General features: G+C 38.0%; 1 protein-coding gene across 6 annotated transcripts in view; it reads left to right on the top strand.

Moving 5' to 3' along the window:
- Window positions 1–25406, top strand: part of HIPK3 (homeodomain interacting protein kinase 3) — a 72333-nt gene that overhangs the window by 26519 nt on the left and 20408 nt on the right. The window lies entirely within an intron of this gene.

Here is a 25406-nt window from a genome sequence, read left to right as displayed (position 1 = left end):
ATAAAAAATGAAATCTTGTCATTTTCAATTTAATGAAATATAAGATTAGCTTTTAGTTAATTTTTTCCTGGACATATTATTTTAAAATCTTATTTACCAGCATGAGAATAATAATGGTGTTTTCCCCTGCTCCCCTTTATACTCCATAGATTTTGTCTTAAGAGCTTTCAGTAGTCAGCATCTATAATAATAAAAGCGTAATATGCTAATTATACTGGACAGCTAAATGACCTTCAGGACATCCTTCCGGACAAAGCCATGGCTGCAAGGGCCGAGGCAACCGCCATGGCTGTGAGGGCCACGCCCCTTGGATGAATTTCGTGCATTGGGCCTCTAGTATTATATAAAACCCCAGGCTCCATCTGCTTGGGCTGTATATTTAGTTCATTTGTTAGTGAATGACTTCATTTTCCTGCATTATTCTGCATATCAGATTTAGTCCATGTGAAACATAGATTCCTTTTCTTTATTTGAAATCTTTTGGATCAGAGTAGGAAAAAAAAGCTTTATTTAATTTTTATACTTGACATTATCTTTTTATAAAATGTTTCAAGAGAATAAAGGAAATCCTTTACAAATCTAAAATGCTGTATATCTTATGATACTTGTTTCTGCTAGCATTAGGCCTTTGCACAAATGTTAGGCTCTGTTGGCAATGAAAAAAAAAGCTATGAATAATTGCTAAGTATAATTAGTAGTTTCTAATTTGTTTATATATATTTTTTCAAGTAAATAATTTACCTGAATTTCAGAAGCTATACAATTGCGATGCTAACTTATAGATTCTGTGTTTAGAGTTAGACAAAAGTGAAGTTTTTATTTGTAATAAACAAAAACTAGTGTTAGCATTTTGTTTGATGTTACCTGATGTTGATTGATTAAAAACAATGGGAAAAAAACACACAAAAAGTTTGAAATGGGCTTTCTGTCAATTAAATACAAGAATTTGAAGAGTTAGTAAACATTAAGGTAGATTGGTGAAAATGTAGTATATTCCTTAGGTACTATTTTAATATGTAGTATAATTTTGCATGAAAAGCACATAACTATTATTTTTTAAATAGTTTTTATAGTTTATATTTGAAAACATTGCCAAATCTGGCTTACTTTATGAGTGAGGTTATTTATAAATCTGGTTTGGCAATAAATGGAAGTGTCTTATTCTTGATTTTTTTTTTTTTTTTTTACTCTTTGTTAAAAATATATTGTATTTGAAAAATGAAAGGAGGAAGTGGAAACTTACCAAATTAAATATTTTTTGAGCTAATCACAGTAGGAACACATATACCCCAGGTTCCAAGGTAAATTATTTGTGTTTAAACACAGGTTCATGTGTTCTTTTATTTCTTTGAACTGTGCAACACAGAAATGTAGTAGGGATATCTTAAAATAGACAGGGGACAGTGGCCAGAAATTGTTGACTACTATAGATGGTGAGGCTGTCTAGCTCTTGTGGTGATAGAAGCCAGAAGTACATGCTAAGGGCATTGATTTGCTCAAGGTCAGCATGTTCTAAATTCAGCTGCTTGAGTGTGGTTTTTGTCAAGAACACATAGGGCTGTTGAATGCATAAAAGGTTTTAGCAGCAGAAGGTGCTGTATTTATGAGGTGTGGTGGCAACATTCAGGTCATGAATATCTTTTTTCTTTTTTTTTTTAAATATAGATTTTAGCTTGTGGTTCTGAGTCATTTCAGAATATAGAGACAAGAAAGTGGGCTATAAAGTAAGCTGTTATATTCTTTGCTACTGTACTAATACTATGTAATTTATCATCAACTGTTGAAGTAAAAAAATGTGTTCTATTTTGCATGTAATAGCTGACAGAAAGGGATGTACAGGTAACAATGTAGGCTTATCAGTTTTTGTTTAGGGCATTCTCACCCCCTCATGCCTTTTTAGATCCTTAAGTTTCAAAGACAGTGTTTCTGTAATAAAATTAAGGTACATAGAATGACCCCCCCGCCAAAGTAATAACTGATATTTTATACAGAGTTACTTTATAAATAGAAATAACTATATACATAACCTGCATCATTTTTCCAAGTGATTTTACATATATTTCCTGCTCTGTTTCTCATGTCTCATCCCTGGGAGTTGAGTAAGACAGTTGGTGGAATTCCTATTTAATAAGTAGAAAACTGAGGCTTATACAAGCAGACAGGTCCAAACTCACGCTCACAATTTTTGTTGAGCCCTTTTTGATTGCTGGCACTGTGCTAGGTGCTAAGGGTACAGTGGTGATTAAAACATGATTTTATCACTTGATGGAAAACAATAGTTTGTCTCAAAATGCTAGGGAATTGGTGTGTGCACAGTACTATGGCCACCCAGAGGGGGGCGTTTAGCCCAATCTGAGGGTTCAGAGGAGGCTTTTGGGAAGAGATCACTCCTAAATGAGCCTCCAGAGGGGAAATAGGATTGACTAGTCTTTTTTTTTTTTTTTTAATCCTTATCGGAGGATATGTTTTTATTGATTTTTAGAGAGAGAAGGGGAGAGAGAGAGAAAGAGAAAGAAACACCAATTTGTTGTTCCACTTATTTATGCATCTACTGGTTGATTCTTGTATGTGCCCTGATTGGAGATGGAACCCGAAACCTTGGTGTATGGGGACCATGCTCTAACCAACCAAGGTACCTGTCCAGGGCTCCTTTTTCCTGTATTTATTTATTTAAAAATATTTTTATTGATTTCAGAGAGGAAGGAAGAGGGAATCATTGATTGGCTGCCTCTTGCATGCCCTCTACTGGGGATTGAGCCTGCAACCTGGGCATGTGTCTCACTGGGGAATCGAACCATGACCTCCTGGTCCATAGGTTGATGCTCAACCATTGAGGCACACCAGCTTTTTCCCTTATAATGCCTTTTCTGATACCGGCAAACTTGACTCTCATTATCCACATATGTTACTTATTTGCTCGATTCTAGAATACATTTAAAGTAGTTTTGAAATTGCTAACCTATACCACTGCTAATTTGCCAACTAGAGTTCAACATTTATTTATAGTGCTTTTAGCCTCTTAGCCTTAGACTTGGGGTATGTGGTCATAATGTTGTGTTGATCAGAGTTATTTAGGTTAGTTCTTCCCCAAGCCTCTTCTTACCCACCTTCAGTATGATTATGTTATTTATTTAAAATATAATTAAGTTCATTTATTTGTACTTCATTCTGGGTCCTCCATGTGTTTATTTGATTATGTGAAACATTAACATGGATCTAAAAATAAGAACTATACCAAAAGGTTATCTCAGAAGTGTGACATCCCCTTGTCCTCATCCATTCCACAGCATTCCTACCCAACCCATTTTGGTAACCCGTTTCATTAGTTTCTGTGTGTGTGTGTGTGTGTGTGTGTGTGTGTGTGTGTGTATTACCTGTTCATGTCCTTTGCCCATTTTTCTACTAAGAGTTTGGTTCTTTGTCCCTCAAAATTTTTGAACATATTTTTAAAATAAATTTTTATTGATTTCAGAGAGGAAGGGAGAGGGAGAAAGAGAAACATCAACGATGAGAGAGAATCATTGATCAGCTGCTTCCTGGGGATCGAGCCCACAATGGGACATGTGTCTTGAATGGAAATTGAACCCTGACCTCCTGGTTCATAGGTCGATGCTCAACCACTGAGCTAGACAAGCTGAACACATTCATTACTTTTGTGTGTGTGTAATATATTTTTATTGATTTCAGAGAGGAAGGGAGAGGGAAACATCAATGATGGAAATCACTGATCGGCTGCCTCCTGCACACCCCCTACTGGGGATCAAGCCCATAACCTGGCATGTGCCCTTGGCTGGAATCGAACCTGGGACCCTTCAGTCCACAGGTGGATGCTCCATCCACTGAGCCAAATCAACTAGGGCCACATGCATTACTTTTAATAACATTGTAACTTGTTTATTTGTCCATCCTCACCTTGAACTCTTTTCAGTAATCACAGGAAACTTCCCTTCTAAAACTGGGTCCTGCTTATACCCATGAGTACCTAAGGTATTTAAGGTGGGAGTATTTGATATAATAGGTAATGGATATTTTTGTGATGTTACTTTTTGTGACCTTAAATTTAAAGAAATAAACACTTTTTTTTAGTAAAAATATATTATGGAACTGTATTTTACCCAATAAATGTTCTATTACAAAAGTGAATGAATGAATGAGTGTGTTGTCCTGGCTGAGTGGCTCAGTTGGTTGAGCATTGTCCTGTGCACAAAAAGGTGGCGGGTTTAATTTCTGGTCAGGGCACATTCCTAGTGGTCAGGGCACATTCCTAGGTTGTGTGTTTGACCCCCAGTGGGACATATGTGGGAGGCAACCAATCAATGTTTCTCTCTCCCCCTTTCTCTAAAATTAATACAAACATATCCATGGGTGAGGATTAAAGAAAAGTGAGTTTGTTAATTCTGTAGATTGTAGATGTGAAGTATGTAATATATGTAATGCCATATAAACTGGGCTGATTTGCAATTTTATAATAGGTTTGAAGGACTATATTCTAGAATTGCTTATAACTTAAATAGTTATTCATAGGTTAAAAGAATCACTTTTGTGATTTTTTTTTTTTTTTTTTTTACATTGAGTAAAAGCCTGGACTTTTAGATGTTATCAGTGTTTTTCCTTGAACAACATGGCTATGTCTTTAAGGTGCATATGGTCTCATGAATGTACTTTAATCGGATGTAATGATCTCATGGATTAGATGTCAGTCCTTACCTCACACACTTCAGAATGTAAGTGCCTGTTTGTTTCTGAATCTTTAGCATTTTCCTGTGAATGGAATTCAGCACCTTGGATGTTATTCACAGAGTGCCTGCTGCCGTGGGGGAGTGCCAGTTCAGTGGCCAGTGAATAATTTAGGCGTCAGCTGGTATGATGAGATTGTATTACTTAGGAGAGAGAATCTAATATGTGTTAAACTTTGACATTAAAATAACATGTTTCTTTTGAGAGAAAACACTGAATTAAAAAAAATTTTGAATATACTCCAAAACCAGTGTACTAGATGAAAAATGGTTTTATTTAATGTTTTTAAAATTGTAATAGAGAATGTTCACTGTAAGAAAAATTTAATGATAGAGAAGCCTAGGAAGTAAAGCAGGAATAATTTCCTCTTTATATTGTGGTTGTGTTTTATAATTTTTTAATAATGTACTTTATATTTTATTTAAACAGTCCTCTCTGATGTACATTTCTTTGGTTTTCTGATAATGCCACAGGGAACCTTCTTGTATGCCCTTGGGCATTTAGGTACATTTTCACATTTCCAGGACAATTGTTAGGTCAAAGGATACATACATTTTGCTGATGGCTGCTGCTAAGTTTCCTTCCAAAAATGTACTATTCCAGTTTATAATTTCACTAGTAGTGTGTGAAAAGGTCCTTTTCTTCCCACTGTTGTCTTTAAATAGGCAAAAAATAAAATAAAGTTTTAATTTTTTCATCACTCTGCACTACATTTAAAATTTTTAAATTGAATTTATTGGGGTGACTTGCTAATAAATTATATAGGTTTTAAATATACAGTTCTATAATCCATCATCTGTATATATTGTATTATGTGTTCACCACCCAAAGTCAAGTCTCCTTCCATCACTATTTATCCCTCTTTACCCTTTTCTACCTCCCCCCAACCCCTTGTCTTCTCTGTCATAGGTTATATTGGTAGGTGCTTTTCTTATGTGGAAAATGAGAATGTAAAAATGAACAGAGTTCATATAATAGTAACACTTATACTGCTTAGTACTAGTCACTGTGCTAGAAATATTTCATAATTACCCTTTACCCATGATAAGTAATGACATTATCTTTATTTTACAAATAGGGAAGTTGAGATATGGTAAGCAACTTGCCCAGAGATACACAGCTAATAGATTGCAGAGTATAGTTTGAGCTCAGTTCTGCTTCCCCACTTTACCATGCTCCTCCTCCAGCGATTTCCCCTCATCTTTCTGAAGCTTTTCTCCTGAATGACACTGATGTCGTGTTTGTTAATCACCAGATTTGATGGATTATTTTTTAAAGTCCCCATCTGGCTGGACCTCTCTCATTTAGCTTGTGTTAGTGCTTCCTTTTATTGAAACTTTCTTTGCTATGATGTTTTTCTCTGTTGTCTTAGTGTTTTACCTTTCACATTTAGATCTGCCATCCATCTGAAATTGATTTTTGCATGCGGTATGAGGTAGGGATTAAGGCACATTTTTTTTCTCATATAGATATCCCTTAACTGAGCACCATATATTTATTATTTCACTCCACGGTTGTGACAGCTTCATCAAACGAGGTGACCTTATATGTGTGGGTCCATATTTGGACACTGTTATTCATTGTTTTGTCTATTTCTTTAATTGAATTTATTGGGATGACATTGGTTAATAAAATTATATAGGTTTCAGGTATATAATTTTTTAGTACATCTCTGTATATTGCATTGTTTGTTTACCACCCCAAGTCAAGTCTCCTTCCATCACCATTTATCCCCTCTTCATTTTGTCTATTCTTAACACCAGTATCACAGTGTCATTAGCATAATTGACAGTATAGGTCCTTCTACTTGATCTTCAAAGTACTGCTTCTGGTCCTTTGCACTTCTAGAAAAAAAGCTGACAACCTTTTTTTTTTTGTTGTTAATCCTCACCTAAGGATATTTTTTCATTGATTTTTAGGTAGAGTGGAAGAGAGAGGGAAAGACAGAGAGAAACATCGATGTGAGAGAAACACATGGATTGTTGCCTCCTGCACGAGCCCTGATCAGGGCCTGGGCTGGGGAGGAGCCTACAACAAAGGTACATGCCCTTGACCGGAATTGAACCCGGGACCTTTTGGTCCTAAGGCCAATGCTCCACCCACTGAGCCAAACCAGCTAGGGTCCAACAACTTATTTTTTAAGTAGGTTGTCCTCTAGGTATACTTTGGGCATTATTATTTTTCAACATTTTAAAGATGTTATTCTACTGCATTCTAGCTTCCATTATATGTATAGAAAATTGACTTCTTGCCCTAGCTAGCTTGGCTCAGTGGATAGAGCGTCAGCCTGCGGACTGAAGGGTCCCAGGTTCGATTCCGGCCAAGGGCACATACCTGGGTTGCAGGCTCGATCCCCAGTAGGGGGGCGTGCAGGAGGCAGCCGATCAATGATTCTCTCTCATCATTGATGTTTCTATCTCTCTCTCCTCCCTTCCTCTCTGAAATCAATAAAGAAATATATATTTTTTAAAAACAGAAAATTGACTTCTTTGATGTTAACATGTCCTTTTTCTCTTCTCTGACTGCATTTAAGTTTTTTCTTTGTGTTCAGTTTAATCAGTGGACTTTGTGTCTAAGGGTGTGTGTGTGTGTGTGTGTGTCTGTTAAATGCGCGTGGCCTATTTTTAAATACCACCCTCCTCAATATTTTACTGTGAAACTTTTCAAAGTTACAACTAACTTTAAAGGATTGTACAGTGAACACGCACTTACTACCTGGATTCTACAATTAACATTTTGCTACTTTGGCTTTATCATAGATATCTCTCCATTTATCATTTCATCTTTATATGATGAAGTGACTCAGAGTAAATTTGTGGACATCAGTACACTGTGTTATGAAACACTTGAGCCTGTCTTTCACAAAGTAGTTCAGTGTTTATTGTTCTTTTTTTGGAATTAAGTTTTATATACAGTGAAATGCAAGTTCAGTGAGTTTTGGCAAACGCCATACACCTTTGTATCCCAAAGTTCTATCAGGGTACAACATTATCACCTGGCTCGGTTGGTTGAGTGTCATAGCATGCAATAGGAAGTCGCTGGTTGGATTCCTGGTCAGAGCATATGCCAAGTTGCAGGCTCTGTCCCCAGTAGGGGGTGTGCAGGAAGCAGCTGATGGATGTTTTTCTCAACAGTGGTTCTATCTCTTCCTCTCTTTGAAGTCAATAAAAACATTTTTTTTTTTTTTAAAAAAAGATGCAACATTACCATCACCCTAGAGCAGGGGTCCTCAAACTACGGCCCGCGGGCCACATGCAAATACAAATATTGTATTTGTTCCCGTTTTGTTTTTTTACTTCAAAATAAGATATGTGCAGTGTGCATAGGAATTTGTTCATAGTTTTTTTTTAAACTATAGTCCGGCCCTCCAACGGTCTGAGGGACAGTGAACTGGCCCCCTGTTTAAAAAGTTTGAGGACCCCTGCCCTAGAGAGTTCCCTCATGTCCCTTCCCATTCAGTGCTAGTCTGTCCCTCTCGCCCCTTCCATATGTAATTACTGATCTGAGTTTTTAACCACATTATTTTTTCCTATTCCAGAATTTCATGTAAATGTAATGATACAGCGTGTACTATTCTGTTTAAGGTTTATTTCTTTCAACATAGTAGTTTTATGACATTAATATTTTGTTTCAGTAGATCATTTTTATTTTAGTTTTTATTGCTGAGTAATTTTTCTGGCACAGGAAGATTTTTAGGCTCACCTTATACTTTCCCTGCCTCAACCATAAAATCAGCCATTTCTCCAAGGAGCCTTAGTAGGGCAATGGTATCTAGAAATCAAGAATTTGTTGTTTTAAAGTGCAGATTCCATATATCCTAAGAAACCCAAAGTACCAGTCAGAAAGAATGTATGCACCCCTGTGTTCATAGCAGCACAATTTACAATAGCTAAGATCTGGAAACAGCCCAAGCGCCGATCAGTAAATGAGTGGATAAAAAAGCGGTGGTACATTTATACCATGCAATACTAAGCAGCAGTAAAAAAGAAGAATCTCTTACCGTTTGAGACAGCATGGAGGGACCTGGAGAGTATCATGCTAAGTGATATAAGTCAGAGAAAGACAAGTATCACATGATCGCATTCATATATGGAATCTAAGTAACAAAATAAACTGATGAACAGAGTGGATCCAAAGACATGGAAGCGTGGAACAGAGTGGGGAATCTCAGAGGGAAGGCAGGGGAGGGTGGGTGGTTGGGTGGGAAGTAATCAACCAAAGACCTTATATGCATATATTCATAACCCATGAACACAGACAATAGGGTGGTGAAGGCTGGGGGGGGGGGGGCGACAAGGGGGGTTAATGGGATAAAAGAGGACATATGTAATACTTTCAAATTAATAAAATAAAATGTAGATTCCAGTTTTATAGTGAAATTTCCTAGCATTTCATCTACTTTCTTGAACATTGGACATTGCTGTGCAGAGAACTCTGGGTGATAGTACCTTCCTCCAGAGATCATTGTTTTTCATTCTGGAAGCCAGGTGGAGTATGTAGATCATGTTATTCCAAGTGAGGCTGGTCTATTTCAGTCTGCGCTTATTCCTAGGGTGTAGGCCTTTGTGGTTTCAGTGGAAAAGCCTGGAGTATCTGCCAAGGCCCCTCTTCCTTGGCAGGTTCTGAATTCCAGTTTTGTTTTCCCAGCCCAGTGGGACAGTTGCAGGCTCTAGGCCATTACTTTTTGTTCAGCCTCTATGCCTCACTGTTTGCTGGTGACTACCTCGAGGAAATGTAAGGCTCACTTTAATAAGTTTTCTCTTTACTCTGGGATTTTGTTCCCTTAAGTCCTAGCTGTCGTCTGATCTCTGACTTCACACAGCTTTTTTTTTTTTTTTTAATCAACTTTATTTCTTAGAGCTGTTGAGGTTCACAGCAAAATTGAGCAAAAACCAGAGTTCCATATATATCCCTTCTCCTTCCACACACATACAACCTTCCCCATTATTGACATCCCATACCACAGTGGTAAGTTAGTTAAGTTAGTTATAACTGATGAACCTGCGTTGACTTCATCATTATGACCTGTAGGCCATACACACAGCTCCGTGTGTGTATGTGTGTGTGTGTGTGTGTGTGTGTGTGTGTGTGTGTGTGATTTAGCTTTTATTGTTCTTGCTGGGGATATCTGTGTGACACTAGCTACTAAGTAACCTTCCATTTTTCTTTTATTAGGCAGAATATAATCCAATATATTTGAAAGCTTCTAAATGAGATTCCTGGCAATTCTTTAGAATGGTTATTTGTTGGGATTAATGGTTCTGGTAGAAAATTATTCAGGGTTAGGTTGAGAGAATATGTATGTGTGGGTGTTTCATATGTTCATAATCTCTTAAATTCCAATTGTCTAGGTTCAGAAGTTGCCTGTTTTGTAGGTTATCAGATATCTGAGAATTTCATTTTAAATGTATATTAAAATGGAATGCATTTTGGGGAGCATTGTGTCTAATTGCATGTTTTGTGTTCATTGAGCATATCTTTAAGGAGTGACTGGTTTGTAAAATACTCTGCCACGGGCTGTATGAAGTCTAAAACCAACTGGGAGGCAGCTCCTGATCTTAAGGACCGTACGTTCTTAATAGATAAGACACGTGCATAAATAGTAACAGGACTGTAGAGGCACATTTTATTGCGTATATTAGTAAGACTTACAGGCTAAATCCAAGTTTTTGTTTTGGCACCATTTTGTTTATCGGCCCTGCAACTTTGGGGTAACTACTCAAGCACTCAATTTCAGATTCTTTTTGGTTGAAAGGGAGATAAATTATGTGCCAGGTTCTTTTTACTTTTTTAAAAAATATATATTTTTATTGATTTCAGAGAGGAAGGGAAGGGGAGAGAGAGATAGAAACATCAATGATGAGAGAGAATCATTGATCAGCTGCCTCCTGCACGCAACCTGAGCATGTGCCCTTGACTGGAATCGAACCCAGGACCCTTCAGTCCACAGGCAGACACTCTATCCACTGAGCCAAACTGGCCAGGGCTTTACTTTTTTACATTTTTTTTTTAAAATTGATTTCAGAGAGGAAGGGACAGGGAGAGAGAAACATCAATGATGAGAGAGAATCATTGATCAGCTGCCTCCTACACCCCCCCGACTGGGGATCAAGCCCACAACCAGGCATGTACCCTTGACTGGAATCGAACCCTGAACCCTTCAGTTTGCAGGCCGACGCTCCACCCACTGAGCCAAATTGGGCAGGGCTTTACTTGTTTTTATTGCTACAGTAATCTGGAACCACAAGTGTATTCCTCATTTGCAAATGAATGAATAACATGCCTTAAGGCCTAGAGTTTTATAAGTAACTGCTAGAACTGGGTTTTGAATTCACTTTTCTGATAGTACAAAGTCTTTCCTTATTTGATTGTACCAGCATATAACAATTTGTTCTGGGAAGTATTAATAGATATTCCTTGAAAAAGTTGATAGTAATAGTATGCTTTCTAATTTACACTTTTAAAAAATTAAGCATAAGCTAGCGCCACTCCTGTGGTATTCCTGCTGAAAATAGATAACTTGAACTTTGTTGTGAGGAAACACTGAATAGAGATTGAGGGACATTCCACAAAATAACTAACTAGTTAGTATTTTGAAAATATATCATGAAAACCACAGGAATCTTGAGGAGCTATTCCAGATAAAGGAAGCTAAAGAGTCGTGGGCCTGGGATTTACTTAATTTTAAAATTTTTGTTTGTTTTGAAGGACAGCAATATAGGACAATTGGAAAAATCTGAATAATAGTATTGTATTAATAGTAATTTCCCGCTTTTGACAAATACACTGTAGGTAAGCAAGAGACTCTCCTTGTTTTTAGGAAGTACAAACTGGATGAAGTATTTAGAGTAAGGGATACAGTGGCTGCAACTAACTCTCAAGTGATTCAGAAAATTATATTTGTGTGTGTTTATCAAAGTGATGAAAACAAATGTGGTAAAATGTTAACAGTTGGGGAATCTGAGGGTATATAAAAATTCTTTGTACTAATTTTGCATTTTCCTATAAGTCTAAAGGTACATCAGTACTGTATAAAAAGTTACAAGGAAAAGTAAGCAGAAGAATAGTGTTTGCCTAGCTGTTAAGAGATTATTTGCCATTAAGAAATGGTGTGCTCCAGAGCACCACCAGGTTGTATTAGAGATCGCTCAATGGATCAGGGCCTAATCTTCTACCTGCTTGTTAATGCACAGGTATATGGTCATGTGATTACGTAACACATTTGTAGTAGTTCATAAAATAGAAATGATTTATCTCCATGGTGTGGAGGAGCTTGGTCTCTCACTCAGACTTTGTATATAAGCATCACTACTCACTCACTGAGAGACCTTGTGCTTCAGTTTCCTCATCTCTAAAATGAGATAATACAGTACCTGCCTCAGAGGATTTTGTTAGAATTTAATGAAATAATGAATGGAATATGACTTCTAATAAGGGCTTCATAAACATTTTTGTTATTTTAATAATTATAGGGTTATAAAAATGAATCATTTATTGCAATTAAATAATTTCTGTTTGATTTATTTGAATCACACCTTACAGATTATGAGCTTCTTTTGGCATCTACTGATAATACATTATAATTTTAAATATATTTCATAGTCAAATAAATTTAAGATATTCTGCCTGGCCCGTGTGGCCCAGTGGTTGAGTGTTGATTCATGAACCAAGAGTTCAGGGTTTGATTCCCGGTCAGGGAACATGCAGCGGTTGTGGGCTTGATCCCCAGTAGAGGGTGTGCAAGAGGCAGCCGATCAATGATTCTCTCCCATCATTGATGTTTCTATCTGTCTCTCCCTCTCCCCCTCTCTCTGAAATCAATACAAACATTTTAAAAAAATTTAAGAAAATCTGGGCTGTTTTCAACTTTCCTCCTAGTCACCTGTAGAACTGTGATAACAAAATATATCTTTGTTATCTCATAAAATAAAATACTTGAATGGGTGGTGAAGTACAGATGCAATACAAATGTAAGATATTAATAATGTAGTTATGTATATGATCTGTGATTTTTCTACATCTAATAGTATATAAGCCAACCTATAAAGAACACACATTCTGCCTCACTTACTGACATGTTTTTCTTTTATTTTCTACAGATACTTTTCACATTCCCCTACCAATCCAGCTCTTGGTTTCTCTCTCTTGATAGGTGTTAACAGTTTTCTCTTTCATATCATGAGAATTTTGAATGATCTTGTAACTGTTCTTGGCATATAAGACATGAAATAAATGGTGCTGTCTATAAATGAAATACATTTTTCCTAGCTGTTAATTAGTTAAATATGCAGATTATTGATGTATCAATCTTTTTGGGCATAGGACTCTAAGCTATACATCTGTATATTGGTAATGCATATTAAACCTTTGCTGTCTCCTATCCTCCACCACTCAGATTTAACATTTAATAGGTTTTGAAAATATTATTACTGCTGTTCTTTGTACTTGGTGTTTTGATCTGGATCATTGTCCTACATACTCAAAGATTAAGTGGCCTTGCAATGAGGATATTTTTAATTGTGATATTTTTAGCCTGTGACTCGAGCTACATTTGAATGAGTGCCTATTCTAAGAGCCTGTACTTTGATTACATTTCCACATGTTGTTGAGTAGTTGCGGTTAGTCATAAAGTACAATCTGTGTAAATACCCAGTGTTTTGTAGTGATATTATTGCGTAAAGCAACACATTAAAAACAACCATAACTTTAAAAAGAAAAAATTTCTTTTTTTTTTTTAATATATTTTTTATTGATTAAGATATTACATATGTGTCCTTGTCCCCACGTTACCCTCTACCCCCCACCCCCCACCCCCCCACCCCGCTCATGCCCTCACCCCCCCGTTGTCCATGTTCATTGATTAGGCCTATATGCTTGCATATAAGTCCTTTGGTTGATCTTTCCCCCTTACCCCCACCCTCCCCTACCTTCCCTCCAAGTCCCGACAGTCCAATCAATGCCTCTCCGTCTCTGGATCAGTCCTTGTTCATCAGCTTATGTTGTTCATTATATTCCACAAATGAGTGAGATCATGTGGTATTTATCCGCTCTCCAGTTCCATCCATGCTGTGGCAAATGGTAAGAGTTCCTTTTTCTTCTTCCTCTTCTTAAAGAATACCTTTCAGCATTTCATATAATGCTGGTTTGGTGGTGATGAACTCCTTTAGCTTTTTCTTATCCGTGAAGCTCTTTATCTGACCTTCTATTCTGAATGATAGCTTTGCTGGATAAAGTAATCTTGGTTGCAGGTTCTTGCTATTCATCACTTTGAATATTTCTTGCCAGTCTCTTCTGGCCTGCATGGTTTCTGTTGAGAAATCAGCTGACAGTCGTATGGGTACTCCCTTGTAGGTAACTGACTGTCTTTCTCTTGCTGCTTTTAAGATTCTCTCTTTATCTTTTGCTCTTGGCATTTTAATTATGATGTGTCTTGGTGTGGTCCTCCTTGGATTCCTTTTGTTTGGGGTTCTCTGCGCTTCCTGGACTTGTAAGTCCATTTCTTTCACCAGGTAGGGGAAGTTTTCTGTCATTATTTCTTCAAAAAGGTTTTCAATATCTTGCCCTTTCTCTCCTTCTGGTACCCCTATAATTCTGATGTTGGTACGCTTGAAGTTGTCCCAGAGGTTCCTTACACTATCTTCATATTTTTGGAATCTCTTTTCTTTTTTCTTTTTCGGTTGGGTATTTTTTGTTTCTTTGTATTTCAAATCTTTGACTTGATTCTTGGGATCCTCTTGTCTGCTGCTGGATCTCTGTAAATTATTCTTTATTTCAGTCAGTGTATGCTTAATTTCTAGTTGGTCCTTTTTCATGTCCTCCATGGTCTCACTATACTTATTGAGGGATTCATTAAATTTATCGGCGGTTTCCATAAAATTCTTGAAAAACCTTATAAACGTGGCCTTGAACTCTATATCCAATCGTTTGCTTTCCTCCATTTCTGCCATTTGTGACCTGTTTCTTTGTCTCCGCATTTTGGCAGCTTCCCTGTGTTGATAGAGTGGCCCTGTGCGCCAGGTGTCCTGTAGGGCCCAGTAGCTCAGCCTCCCCAGTTACCTGGGGTGGACACTCTTGGTGCATTCTTGGTGCCTTGGTTGTTGTAGAATCACTGGGAGGAATTGACCTCCAGGCCAGTTGGCTGTGAGAATCAGCTGTGTCTAAAGTGGGAGAACTTCTGTGCTGAAGACACCCTTCTGGGGCAAGACTTGCTTCAGTGGGGCTTTGGTGCTCACTGAGTCTGCTCCCTGAGTGTGTCCCTTATGGATCTGAGGAGTTGCAATCTGGATGGCCCCCCTCTGACCACTGGGTACAGTGGCTCCTGGATCTAAGGAGGTGCTAATTCAGCCTCTGCCTGAGGCCACACAGCAGGAGCCACGAAGAGGCTCAGCTGTGAAGCAATGCAAGCCGCTGCGGGGCCTTGGGCCTTCTCTTGGAGGTTCCGGGTCTGCCTGGTTGGCTGCAGTTAGGTACATTCACATGCAAAAGCCTCTGCCGCAGCCTGGGTGGGGCGGGGTCTCAGGGAGTCAAAGGGCGGAGAAAGCAGCTATGGCCGATTCTCCGCCCGGAGTCGCGCGTCTCAGTGTCCCGGTAACGGCTGCAAGCACCTCTGAGGGAAAGCCGCCCTCAAGTTCACCCGCTGCCAGACAGACCAGCCTCTCCCCGTATGAGTCCTGGGTCCCCAGAGACTTCCCGGAACCGGAGTTCAGAGCAGTCCGGAGCTTGTGATTCAAAAAGACAGCTGCGTCCTCAGGTGCCACCCCCTTTCCTCGCGCACGCGAGCCGCCGTACCTCTGCACTTCACCTCTGCAGCGCCTCTGGCTCTCAGCGTGCTTTTCTTTCCTTCTAGTTGTAGAATTTACACTCAGCCAGCCTTCCTGTTGTTCTGGATGATGTTTGCTCAGTCCTTTGCGGTAATTTTCAATTGTTGTGTGAGGCGACAATTTCCCGGTGTTTACCTATGCCGCCATCTTAGTTGCCTCTCAAATTTCTTTTTTTTTAAAAAATATATTTTATTGATTTTTTTACAGAGAGGAAGGGAGAGAGATAGAGAGTCAGAAACATCGATGAGAGAGAAACATCGATCAGCTGCCTCCTGCACATCTCCCACTGGGGATGTGCCTGCAACCCAGGCACATGCCCCTAACCGGAATCGAACCTGGGACCCCCCAGTCCGCAGGCCGACGCTCTATCCACTGAGCCAAACCGGTTTTGGCTAAAAAGAAAAAATTTCTAAAAATGGTTGATTGTTTCTTTTGAAATCTATTTGCCTTTTTATAAGAATGTTGAGGTTTTGTTGGTTTTTTAAAAAGCACCATTCTGCAGGATATTGAAAAGAGTACTGATTAAGCTGGATTAAACTCATTAGTGTATTTTAACAGTCATCCTTCTGTTAAAGTTCCAGTTGTCAAAATGTTCTTTAATACTATACATTTTAGTTGCGTTATCATTTGGAGGGATTCTTGGAGGTACTCCGGTGTAAGTTCCTCTATTCTCTCAGGAGGATCTCCTTCATGGTATCACCTACACACAATGATAGCACCTCTGAGGGAAACACCTCCAGTATTCCTTCCCTCCTGAGGCAGTGCATTCCCACGCCAGAAATTCTCACTAACCAATGTCACCCAAATAAATTCAATGAACATTTTTCTAGTGAGAAATTTTTTCTTATAACGAAAGGAAATAAAGGAGATTCACCAATCCCTGATCATTTAGTCTAATTTGATGGCTGATAATTTTTAAACATTAATTTTTTATTTTATAATAGGAGATGTTTATTTTAGAAACAAATGTTGTGCAAATGCATACTTTTCCCTCCTCCTTGCCAGAGATAATTGCCAATAAAACTTGGGTATGTAACCTTTCCAAGATTTGCTATGCTTGTACAAACACATGTTTACCTGTACCTGCATTTTGCAACCACTTTAGGTCTTTGCTGTCTTCTGCTAAGTATAGGGTTATGATTTGTTAGAATTTATTGAGTGCATGATGTTGAATTGGTATTTATGAGTAATCACACCTGTGAGCTAGTAGACCGTACAACCACTGTTTAACTCATTTCCTAATTGTGTCTGCAAAAGGATGTCACACAGTCATCATTAGGAACACAGTAGCTGCCAAAATAAGAGCCTTATTTTAACTAAGAGGCATCCAGCAGATATCTGTGTATTTAATATGAAAGGTTATTTATGGTTAAGATGAGTAAATGCTTAAAGACCAGGAATATGGCTTAGTAAAATGTCAACTAGAGTTCTTTTCACATAAGTGTATTTATATTTCCTGATGAGTCTTAAAATCAAAGGTGATATATATATTTTTTAATATATTTTATTGATTTTTTACAGAGAGGAAGGGAGAGAGATAGAGAGTTAGAAACATCGATCAGCTGCCTCCTGCACATCTCCTACTGGGGATATGCCCGCAACCCAGGTACATGCCCTTGACCGGAATCGAACCTGGGACCTTTCAGTCCGCAGGCCGACGCTCTATGCACTGAGCCAAACCGGTTTCGGCAAAAGGTGATATTTTTAAAGAGAAAAAGAACACAATGAAGAAAAAAAAAAAGAACACAATAGTAAGTATAGCATCTGAGTGGGAAAACTTATAGTAGATAAAAACCTGAGTCCGATAGTTATAGTAACACTAGGAATTATTTTAAGATAGACTAGATAAAAGTATGGATTCTGAAGCTATAAAACCTGGCTTTGCATCCCAGCTGTACCTGGTACTTGCTTTGTGACCCTTAGGCAAGTTACTTCTCCTTGGATCTGTTTCTTTATCTATTAAAATGATTGATATGAATATCAAATGGGTTAATATTTATAAAGCATTTAGAGGATTACTTATAGTGTTATGTAACTGCATGATGCTATTGCTGTTATATATTTTTAAAGGAATTATACAGAATGAAAAGTGGGTTTAAAAAATGGCAGCAAAATACTTTTTTCTTTTGATTGTCTTAGAAAGCTAAAGACCAGTTAATCAAAAAAGACACATACCACTCTGGCAGGTGTGGCTCAGAGGTAAAAGCATTGTCTTGTGTTAGATTCCTGTCAAGGGTACGTAAATACCCATCTGGGTTGCAGGTTTGATCCCTGCAATGATTGGGGCAAGGGTGGGAGACAGCTAATCAATGTGTGTCTCTGACATCGATGTTTCTCTCTCTCTCCTTCCTTCCTTACCTCTTTCTGAAAAGCAATGGAAAAAAATATCCTCAGGTGAGGATAAAAAAGAAAAAGGGCACATAGTGGTCTCTCATGTTATGGGATTATTAGGAAATATAGGTCATTTAGTATTTTCCTGTTCTGTGGAAAATAAATCTAGCGCATAACTTTGATTGAATTGCTAAAACTGACTTTGGTGTCCATTTCTAGGTTTTCTGTTGGTTTGGCTTTCTATGTTTCTTTTGGACACAGGATTTTATAATTTGAGGTGGTATGATATAGAGACAATAGTATGGTGAAGGCGGGGACAGGCTAGATGGGGTCAATGGGAAAAAAAGGAGACATAATATTTTCAACAATATTTAAAAAAATAAAAAATAGAACTTTTCTGCCCTGGCTGGTTTGGCTTGGTGGATAGAGCGTTCTGGTTTCGATTCCAGTCAAGGGCATGTGCCTTGGTTGCAGGCACATCCCCAGTAGGGGGTGTGCAGGAGGTAGCTGATCGATGCTTCTCTCTCATCGATGTTTCTAATTCTCTATCCCTCTCCCTTCCTCTCTTTAAAAAATCAATAAAATATTTGAAAAAAAAATAGAACTTTTCTATTTAAAAAAAAAAAAGGCTTTTGGAATCAGGCATTTGAAATCTCAATCACTACATCACTTTCTGGGTACTTTGGGCAGTATATCAATTATTTGTTGCTGTGACAACTCCAAAACTTAGTTGCTTCAAAAACAATGGTTTATTATTTTTTATGATTCTGTAGGTTGGCTAAGGGGTTTTTCTGTTTTATATGGAACATTTTATTTCATAGCATTTTTAATCTTGGAACAGAAGAACAATGCAGAAATCTGTTTTTAGAACACCTTCTTTAAATGACATAATGCATTAACAGTTATTTCCATGGTGCCTACTATTAAAGTTCAGTAAATTGTGTTTATTATGTAGTCAAAACACTGTCCCAGATACAAAGTGGCTAACATGTAAATGTCTCTTGGTTGATAACGTGCTTGGTTCATGTACTTGATTTAACAAAGATATTCTTAGCATTCCTGAATGACTGCTAATAGCTGCCATTGGTTGATAAATCCACTGGATATGATCAGTTTGAGATATCTGCTAGGTATTCAGAAGAGATGTTGAATAGGCAGTTGGATACATAAGTCTGGAATTAAGGAGAGAGGTCTGGATTGGAGATACACATTTGGGAGTCTTATGAATAGTGGTGGGTATGTATTTAAAATTGTGATTGGATAATATTGCCTTAGGAAAGTGAATGTACATAGAGATGATAGATATCCAAAGACTGAGCCTGGAGGTACTCCAGAATTTATAAAGGTTGTGGAAATGAGATGGAAGTAGAAAGGAATTTGAGAGGGGAGTGCTAGAGAGGTAAAGAGGAGAACTAAGTGGTGTTCCAGAAGCCAAATGCAGACAGTGTTTAGTGCAGGGAGAACATAATCAGCTTTGTCGATGCTGCAAGTAAGTAAATTAAGGATGTGGTGATGCAGTGGCTGATGGTGACCTTGACAAGAGCTATTTTGGTAGAATGATGGGATGGTGATTTGAGTGAGTTCAAGTTAGAGGCAGAATTGGAGGCATCTTTTCTAAGCAGTGCTTTCAAGAAGGACTGGTGTAAAAGGAACAGAGAAAAGGGTTATGGCTGAAGGAGAGTGTATAAACGAGATTTTTTTCCAAGATGGCAGATGTGGGATGGTTTTGTATGTGGAGAGATATTGATGAGAGAGAGTGGGAAATTGGTGGTATACGTCAATAAGTGAACATGGATGCCTTAGATAGAAGCACTGACAGATGCAAGTGGGCTAGTACATGTGGGGAGAATGTAGAAGTTTCTTTCAAATTCCGTCTTTTTTTGTTCCCAGTAACGTAGGATGCAGTGAAAACAATCAGGAATGAGGATGGGGGAGGAGGTGGTAGTTTGAGAAGAGAGGTGTGAATTAGGGAAGTGGGAGCATGACTAACTTAGGGGAATGTATATATTGTTTTATATTTTACACACATTCTCTTACTTAGTCCTTTATTTTTTTATAATATATTTTTATTGATTTCATAGAGGAAGGAAGAGAGAGAGAGAGAGATAAAAACATCAGTGATGAGAGAGAATCATTGATAGGCTGCCTCCTGCACGCCCCACACTAGGGATTGAGCCCACAACCCAGGCATGTGTCCTTGCCTGGAATCGAACCTGGGACCCTTCAGTCTGCAGGCCAACACTCTATCCACTGAGTCACACCAGCTAGGGCTACTTAGTTCTTTAGATAATCTTTGGAGTATATAAGGTTGGTAAAATCCCATTTAAAAAATGAAGATACTAAGGCTCAGATAAATTACTTGCTGTTAGAGGGAGAGCGAGGTATCTACTCTTGAGTGTTTCAAATCTAGTTCTATTTAGATGGTTTTCAGTATTTGAAATCAGTGCTTCCTTATCAGACTCCAAAATTTGTCTTCCCAGAGCCTTTCTGCCAATTCCCAATATTTCAGTACCAGTTTAGTAAAACATTCTTATGAAATTTACCCAAAGGGTATTGCACCCATGGTCCATGCTCTTTTATATTGGACTAGAGGCCCAATGCATGAAATTCGTACACTTGGGGGGTCCCTCAGCCCAGTCTGTGCCCTCTTGCAGTCTGGGAGCCCTAGGGGGATGTCCGGCTGACAGCTTAGTGCTGCCATGGAGGCAGGAGAGGCTCCCGCCACCACCGCTGTGCTCACCAGCTGTGAGCCTGGCTTCTGGCTGAGTGGTGTCCCCCTCCCCCGTGGGGGCACACTGACCACCAGGGGGCAACTCCCTTTAGGAGGCATTGAGTGTCTGTCCCCTGGTGGTCAGTGCGCATCATAGCGATGGGTTGTTCCACAGTTCGGTTGATTTGCATTATTATATAGGATTGCCATTATATGGACAGGGGGTTCTTATTATTTTAGTGCTCTAGAAGTTTGATAAAGGGGTATACCTGTACAAGATTAACTCATAAAGCCTGATTCATTGAACAAAGTAGAAAAATCAATAATTCTTTTAACACTAGTATCTTCTTTTCCCTTTTGAGTATACTGTATATTCCATCAAAGGCATTTCTGTACTGGCTAGTTCTGTCCTAGGCAATATGTACTGTGTTTGGTGTATAGACTGTGCTCTGACCATCTTTAGCACTGGAGTGTATTCTTGCTCAGTAGGCTGGTGAACTGACATGGCTTCTCTTGCTTAAGTTCTCATTTTTCATAATAGCCCAGAAGTGGAAACAATTGAAATGTCCATCACCTGATGAATGGATAAATAATTATGGTATATCCATACAATGGAATACTATTCAGCAGTAAAAAATGAAGTACTTCCCTAACTGGTTTGGCTCAGTGGATAGAGGGTCGGTCTGCGGACTGAAGGTTCCCAGGTTCGATTCCCGTCAAGGGCCTGTACCTTGGTTGTGGGCACATCTCCAGTGGGAGGTGTGCAGGAGGCAGCTGATTGGTGTTTCTCTCTCATCGATGTTTCTAACTCTCTATCCCTCTCCTCTCCTCTCTGTAAAAAATCAATAAAATATATTTTAAAAAATAAAGACACTCCCATCTTTAACATTGTCATTCTTAATTAAAAAAAAAAAATGAAGTACTGATACATGCTACAACGTGGTTGAACATTGAAAACATTATGCCAAGAGAAAGAAACAAGTCACAAAAGACCTCATGTTGTTTTATTTCCTTTGTATGAAATGTCCAGAATAGGCAAATCTAAAGAGACAGAAGGTAGATTTGTGATGACCTGGGAATGGAGAAATTTGGGACAAATGAGGGGTGACTGCTAAGGGATATAGGGTTTCTTTGGGGTGATAAAAATGAGAAACATCTTTTCCTACCAAGGCTGGGTGACGGTGGTTGCACAATTCTGTGAACATACTAAAAACCATTAAATTTTACCACTTAAATGGGTGAATTATATGGTATGTCAATTATATTTTAATAAAACTGTTACTTAAAAAAATGTATTCTGCATCTTTATCTCAGAGAAGACCATCCTTATTTTAGTATTTTTATCTTTATTGAGTTTACTATTTTCAGGTTTCTGTTGCTTTTCTCTGGTATCTTATTGTCAAAATTAGAGAAGTATGTAGATATATGTTTGTATAGGAGCATCATCAAGAGAAGCCTAGATAGCTGCACCTTGCAGTCTTATTGAGGGACGTTACCTGAGAGAATCATCAGCTTTGTCATTTCAGAAATTGTTTGATCAGTGTGCTAGACCTGACTGGACCTGTGTTGTTCTGTCACTAGAGCAGCCTTGGGCAAACTACGGCCCGCAGGCCGGATCCGGCCCGTTTGAAATGAATAAAACTAAAAAAAAAAAAAAGACCGTGCCCTTTTATGTAATGATGTTTACTTTGAATTTATATTAGTTCACACAAACACTCCATCCATGCTTTTGTTCCGGCCCTCCGGTCCAGTTTAAGAACCCATTGTGGCCCTCGCGTCAAAAAGTTTGCCCACCCCTGGGATAGAGTCATAAGAAGCTAAAGACTAGCAGTACCATACTGATGCTCTTGTTGGCCTAACTGATATAGTCTCTGTCTGTGGAAAAACTAAGTTAGTAGCCATTTTATGATAGCCATGAAATCATCACATGAATTCATAGTTTAATGGCATTTTCCGTGGTAACTTAAAGCACCTCTCTCTATTATAAGAACACCAGACGCTCGATGCTAGAAATTCGTGCAAGTGGCTCAGCCCTCGCAGCCACTGCAGCTTGCCTTGGCCCTCACAGCCCTGGCTTTGTCCAGAAGGTCATCCAGAAGGACATTCGGAAGGTCATTCAGCTGTCCGGTCTAACAAGGCTGGGTTTCTTCTGTCAGTAGTTGAATTTTCAGTTTAAAAAGTAAATAAAAGTTACATAAATAAAATATTCCATTAATCGTCATCTTTTCTGATTGACAGTGCTTCACTGTGTTTTTATTTGAGGCATCTACTGCCAACATTCCCTTCTGGGGTCTAGCAAAAGTCCTGCAAACCATCTAGAGTTTAGTTTACCACTTAAAAAAAGTTTTCTTTTCAGCTTACCCACTTTATATTTTATGTCAGTGTTTCAAGGTTTAGAAAAAGTAGAAAGGATTTGGTCTTAATGAATAATGATAAATTTCATTGAAAGCACATGGCAAAAAAACAAACAAACAGCAGCATTTAAGGTAGAGATTGCCTTTTTTAGCATATGGCCTAATTTTTTGAGCTTGTTTGTGGTTTTGACACTTGCCTGCTAATTGTGATAGAGTGGTAAACAGGTTTATTTATAGTCTCCATTCACTAGACATGTTCAATGTGTGCCTTGCCTGTTCTGCAAAAGTTTAAATGATGTTTATTCCCTCTGTATCCTTAGCACTGCCACATTGTTGGTGCTCAGAAGGGAGTTAAGGTAGATTGCAAAGGAAGTGGAAGAATTCCCTTTAGGAGAACAGAAAATTTATTTTAAGAATGTTGCACATATCAATCCCTGCTATGATCATTTTTATAGAAAAGTATATTTAGCTCAGGGGAAGAATTTGAGAAACAAGAAGTAACTAAAATTGTAAGCTTGATTCATTGCTGAGGGATATATTATTCTTTCATGCATAGTTCAATTCTTAGAGTTTATTTTATTGTAAGACTAGCTGATAGAACTCTGACATTGCTGACAGTTTCATCTAGATTATAAGTGCTTTAAGGTATTGCTTCCCAGTCTTTTACATGTAATGATACACATAGAAAATGATAATATTTTATGGCACACAAAATAGTGGTGATAATCTAGTAGACACCATGTTAACCAAGTAATCAAAGTGAACATTATCAGTAAAGGAACAATCAAAATTATATGCCATTTGATAGCATATAATGAGAAAACATTAATTCTGTAATATTCCTCTTAAAGATTTATAACCCAGATATAATTATGAGTAAACATCAGACAGATCCATATTAAGGGGGACATTTTATAATAACTCGTCTGTAATGTCTTAGCCAAGGTCAAGTAAGGAACTATTTCACATTGAAAAAGACTAAAAGAGCCTGACTGGTATGGCTCAGTGGTTGAGCATCCACCTATGAACCAGGAGGTCACGGTTCGGTTCCTGATCAGGGCACATGCCCGGGTTGCAGGCTCATCCCCAGTAAAGGGCATGCAGGAGGCAGCCAATCAATAATTCTCTCTCACCATCATTGGTGTTTTATCTCTCCCTCCCTTTCTCTTCCTCTCTGAAATGAGTAAAAATATATTTAAATATATATATATTTATATATTTAAACTTAAAAAAGAAAAAGACAAAGAGATAAGACAACCTAATGCAATGCATGATTCTGACTTGGACATTATTAATATAATTGGCCAAATTTTGGGTCTGAGGCTTAGATGTAGAGGTGTATCAGTGTTCATTTCCTGATTTTGATGATGGTATTGTAGTTATTTAAGAGAATATTCCTGTTTGTAGGAAATACAAAGTATATAGTTATTTGGCAAATTGTTCTCAAGTGGTTCAGGAAAAAATTTTCATTATACTATTCTTACAACATCTCTGTAAATTTGAGATTGTTTTTAAAATAGAAAATACGAACATGCAAATCTAGTAAACTATGAATGTATGACTTTGGAGTTACATAGCTTTATGTGGAGACTGTCATAGGTTGTTAATCTTCTCATGGGAAAGCTATGTGAAATAGCAACGTAATTTATGTGGGAATGATATCTTTCATGGAATACATTTTCTAAATAATCAAAGCTCGTTAAGTGCTAAAATGCTTTTTAACTGTTTTGATATATCCTACTTTTTTGCCTTTTAAAGCAGAATACGTGGAACTTGGTCTTGTCTCTTTTGGATGACTAATGTCTCTAATTATGTGAATATTTATTATCCTGTTCTGAAATATTATCTAAGTCTAGATTCACTTGTAGCCTTTGGGGTTTTATTTTGTTTTGGTCTTATCTCTCAACGTCTGGTTTTCAGTTCTGTTGATGTCATAGTGCATGTATTTAATAGTTTGCCAGTTTTCTTTCTAGTGTTTTATATCTAATCTGCTGTAGTCTCAAAACCAAGCGTATGCTTTTTGCTTTTTAATGTTATGTTAATAAAAGCATGAGGTGTAAGTGTAGATATTTTATCATAGCGATATTGTACATAGTGCACCTTCTAAAACTTAATTCACGATTATGACTAGGTTTCAAAGAGTTCTGAAAAGTGAAGAATTACTATAAATAGAAGGTATTTTTTCTGTCATTTAGTAACTTTCCTTAGAATGTCAGATGAAATCAGATACTTTTAAAGCAGCGGTTCTCAACCTGTGGGTCGTGACCCTTTTGTCGGTCGAACGACTCTTTCACAGGGGTCGCCCAAGACCATCCTGCATATCAGATATTTACATTACGATTCATAACAGTAGCAACATTACAGTTACGAAGTAGCAACGAAAATACTTTTATGGTTGGGTCACAGCATGAGGAACTGTATTTAAAGGGCCAGAAGGTTGAGACCTACTGTAGG

The sequence above is a fragment of the Myotis myotis genome, unplaced genomic scaffold, assembly GCF_014108235.1.
Source record: "Myotis myotis isolate mMyoMyo1 unplaced genomic scaffold, mMyoMyo1.p scaffold_m19_p_10, whole genome shotgun sequence".
In the NCBI taxonomy this organism is placed as follows: domain Eukaryota; kingdom Metazoa; phylum Chordata; class Mammalia; order Chiroptera; family Vespertilionidae; genus Myotis; species Myotis myotis.
The sequence above is the reverse complement of the archived record's forward strand: the minus strand, read 5'-3'. Positions and strand labels throughout refer to the sequence as shown.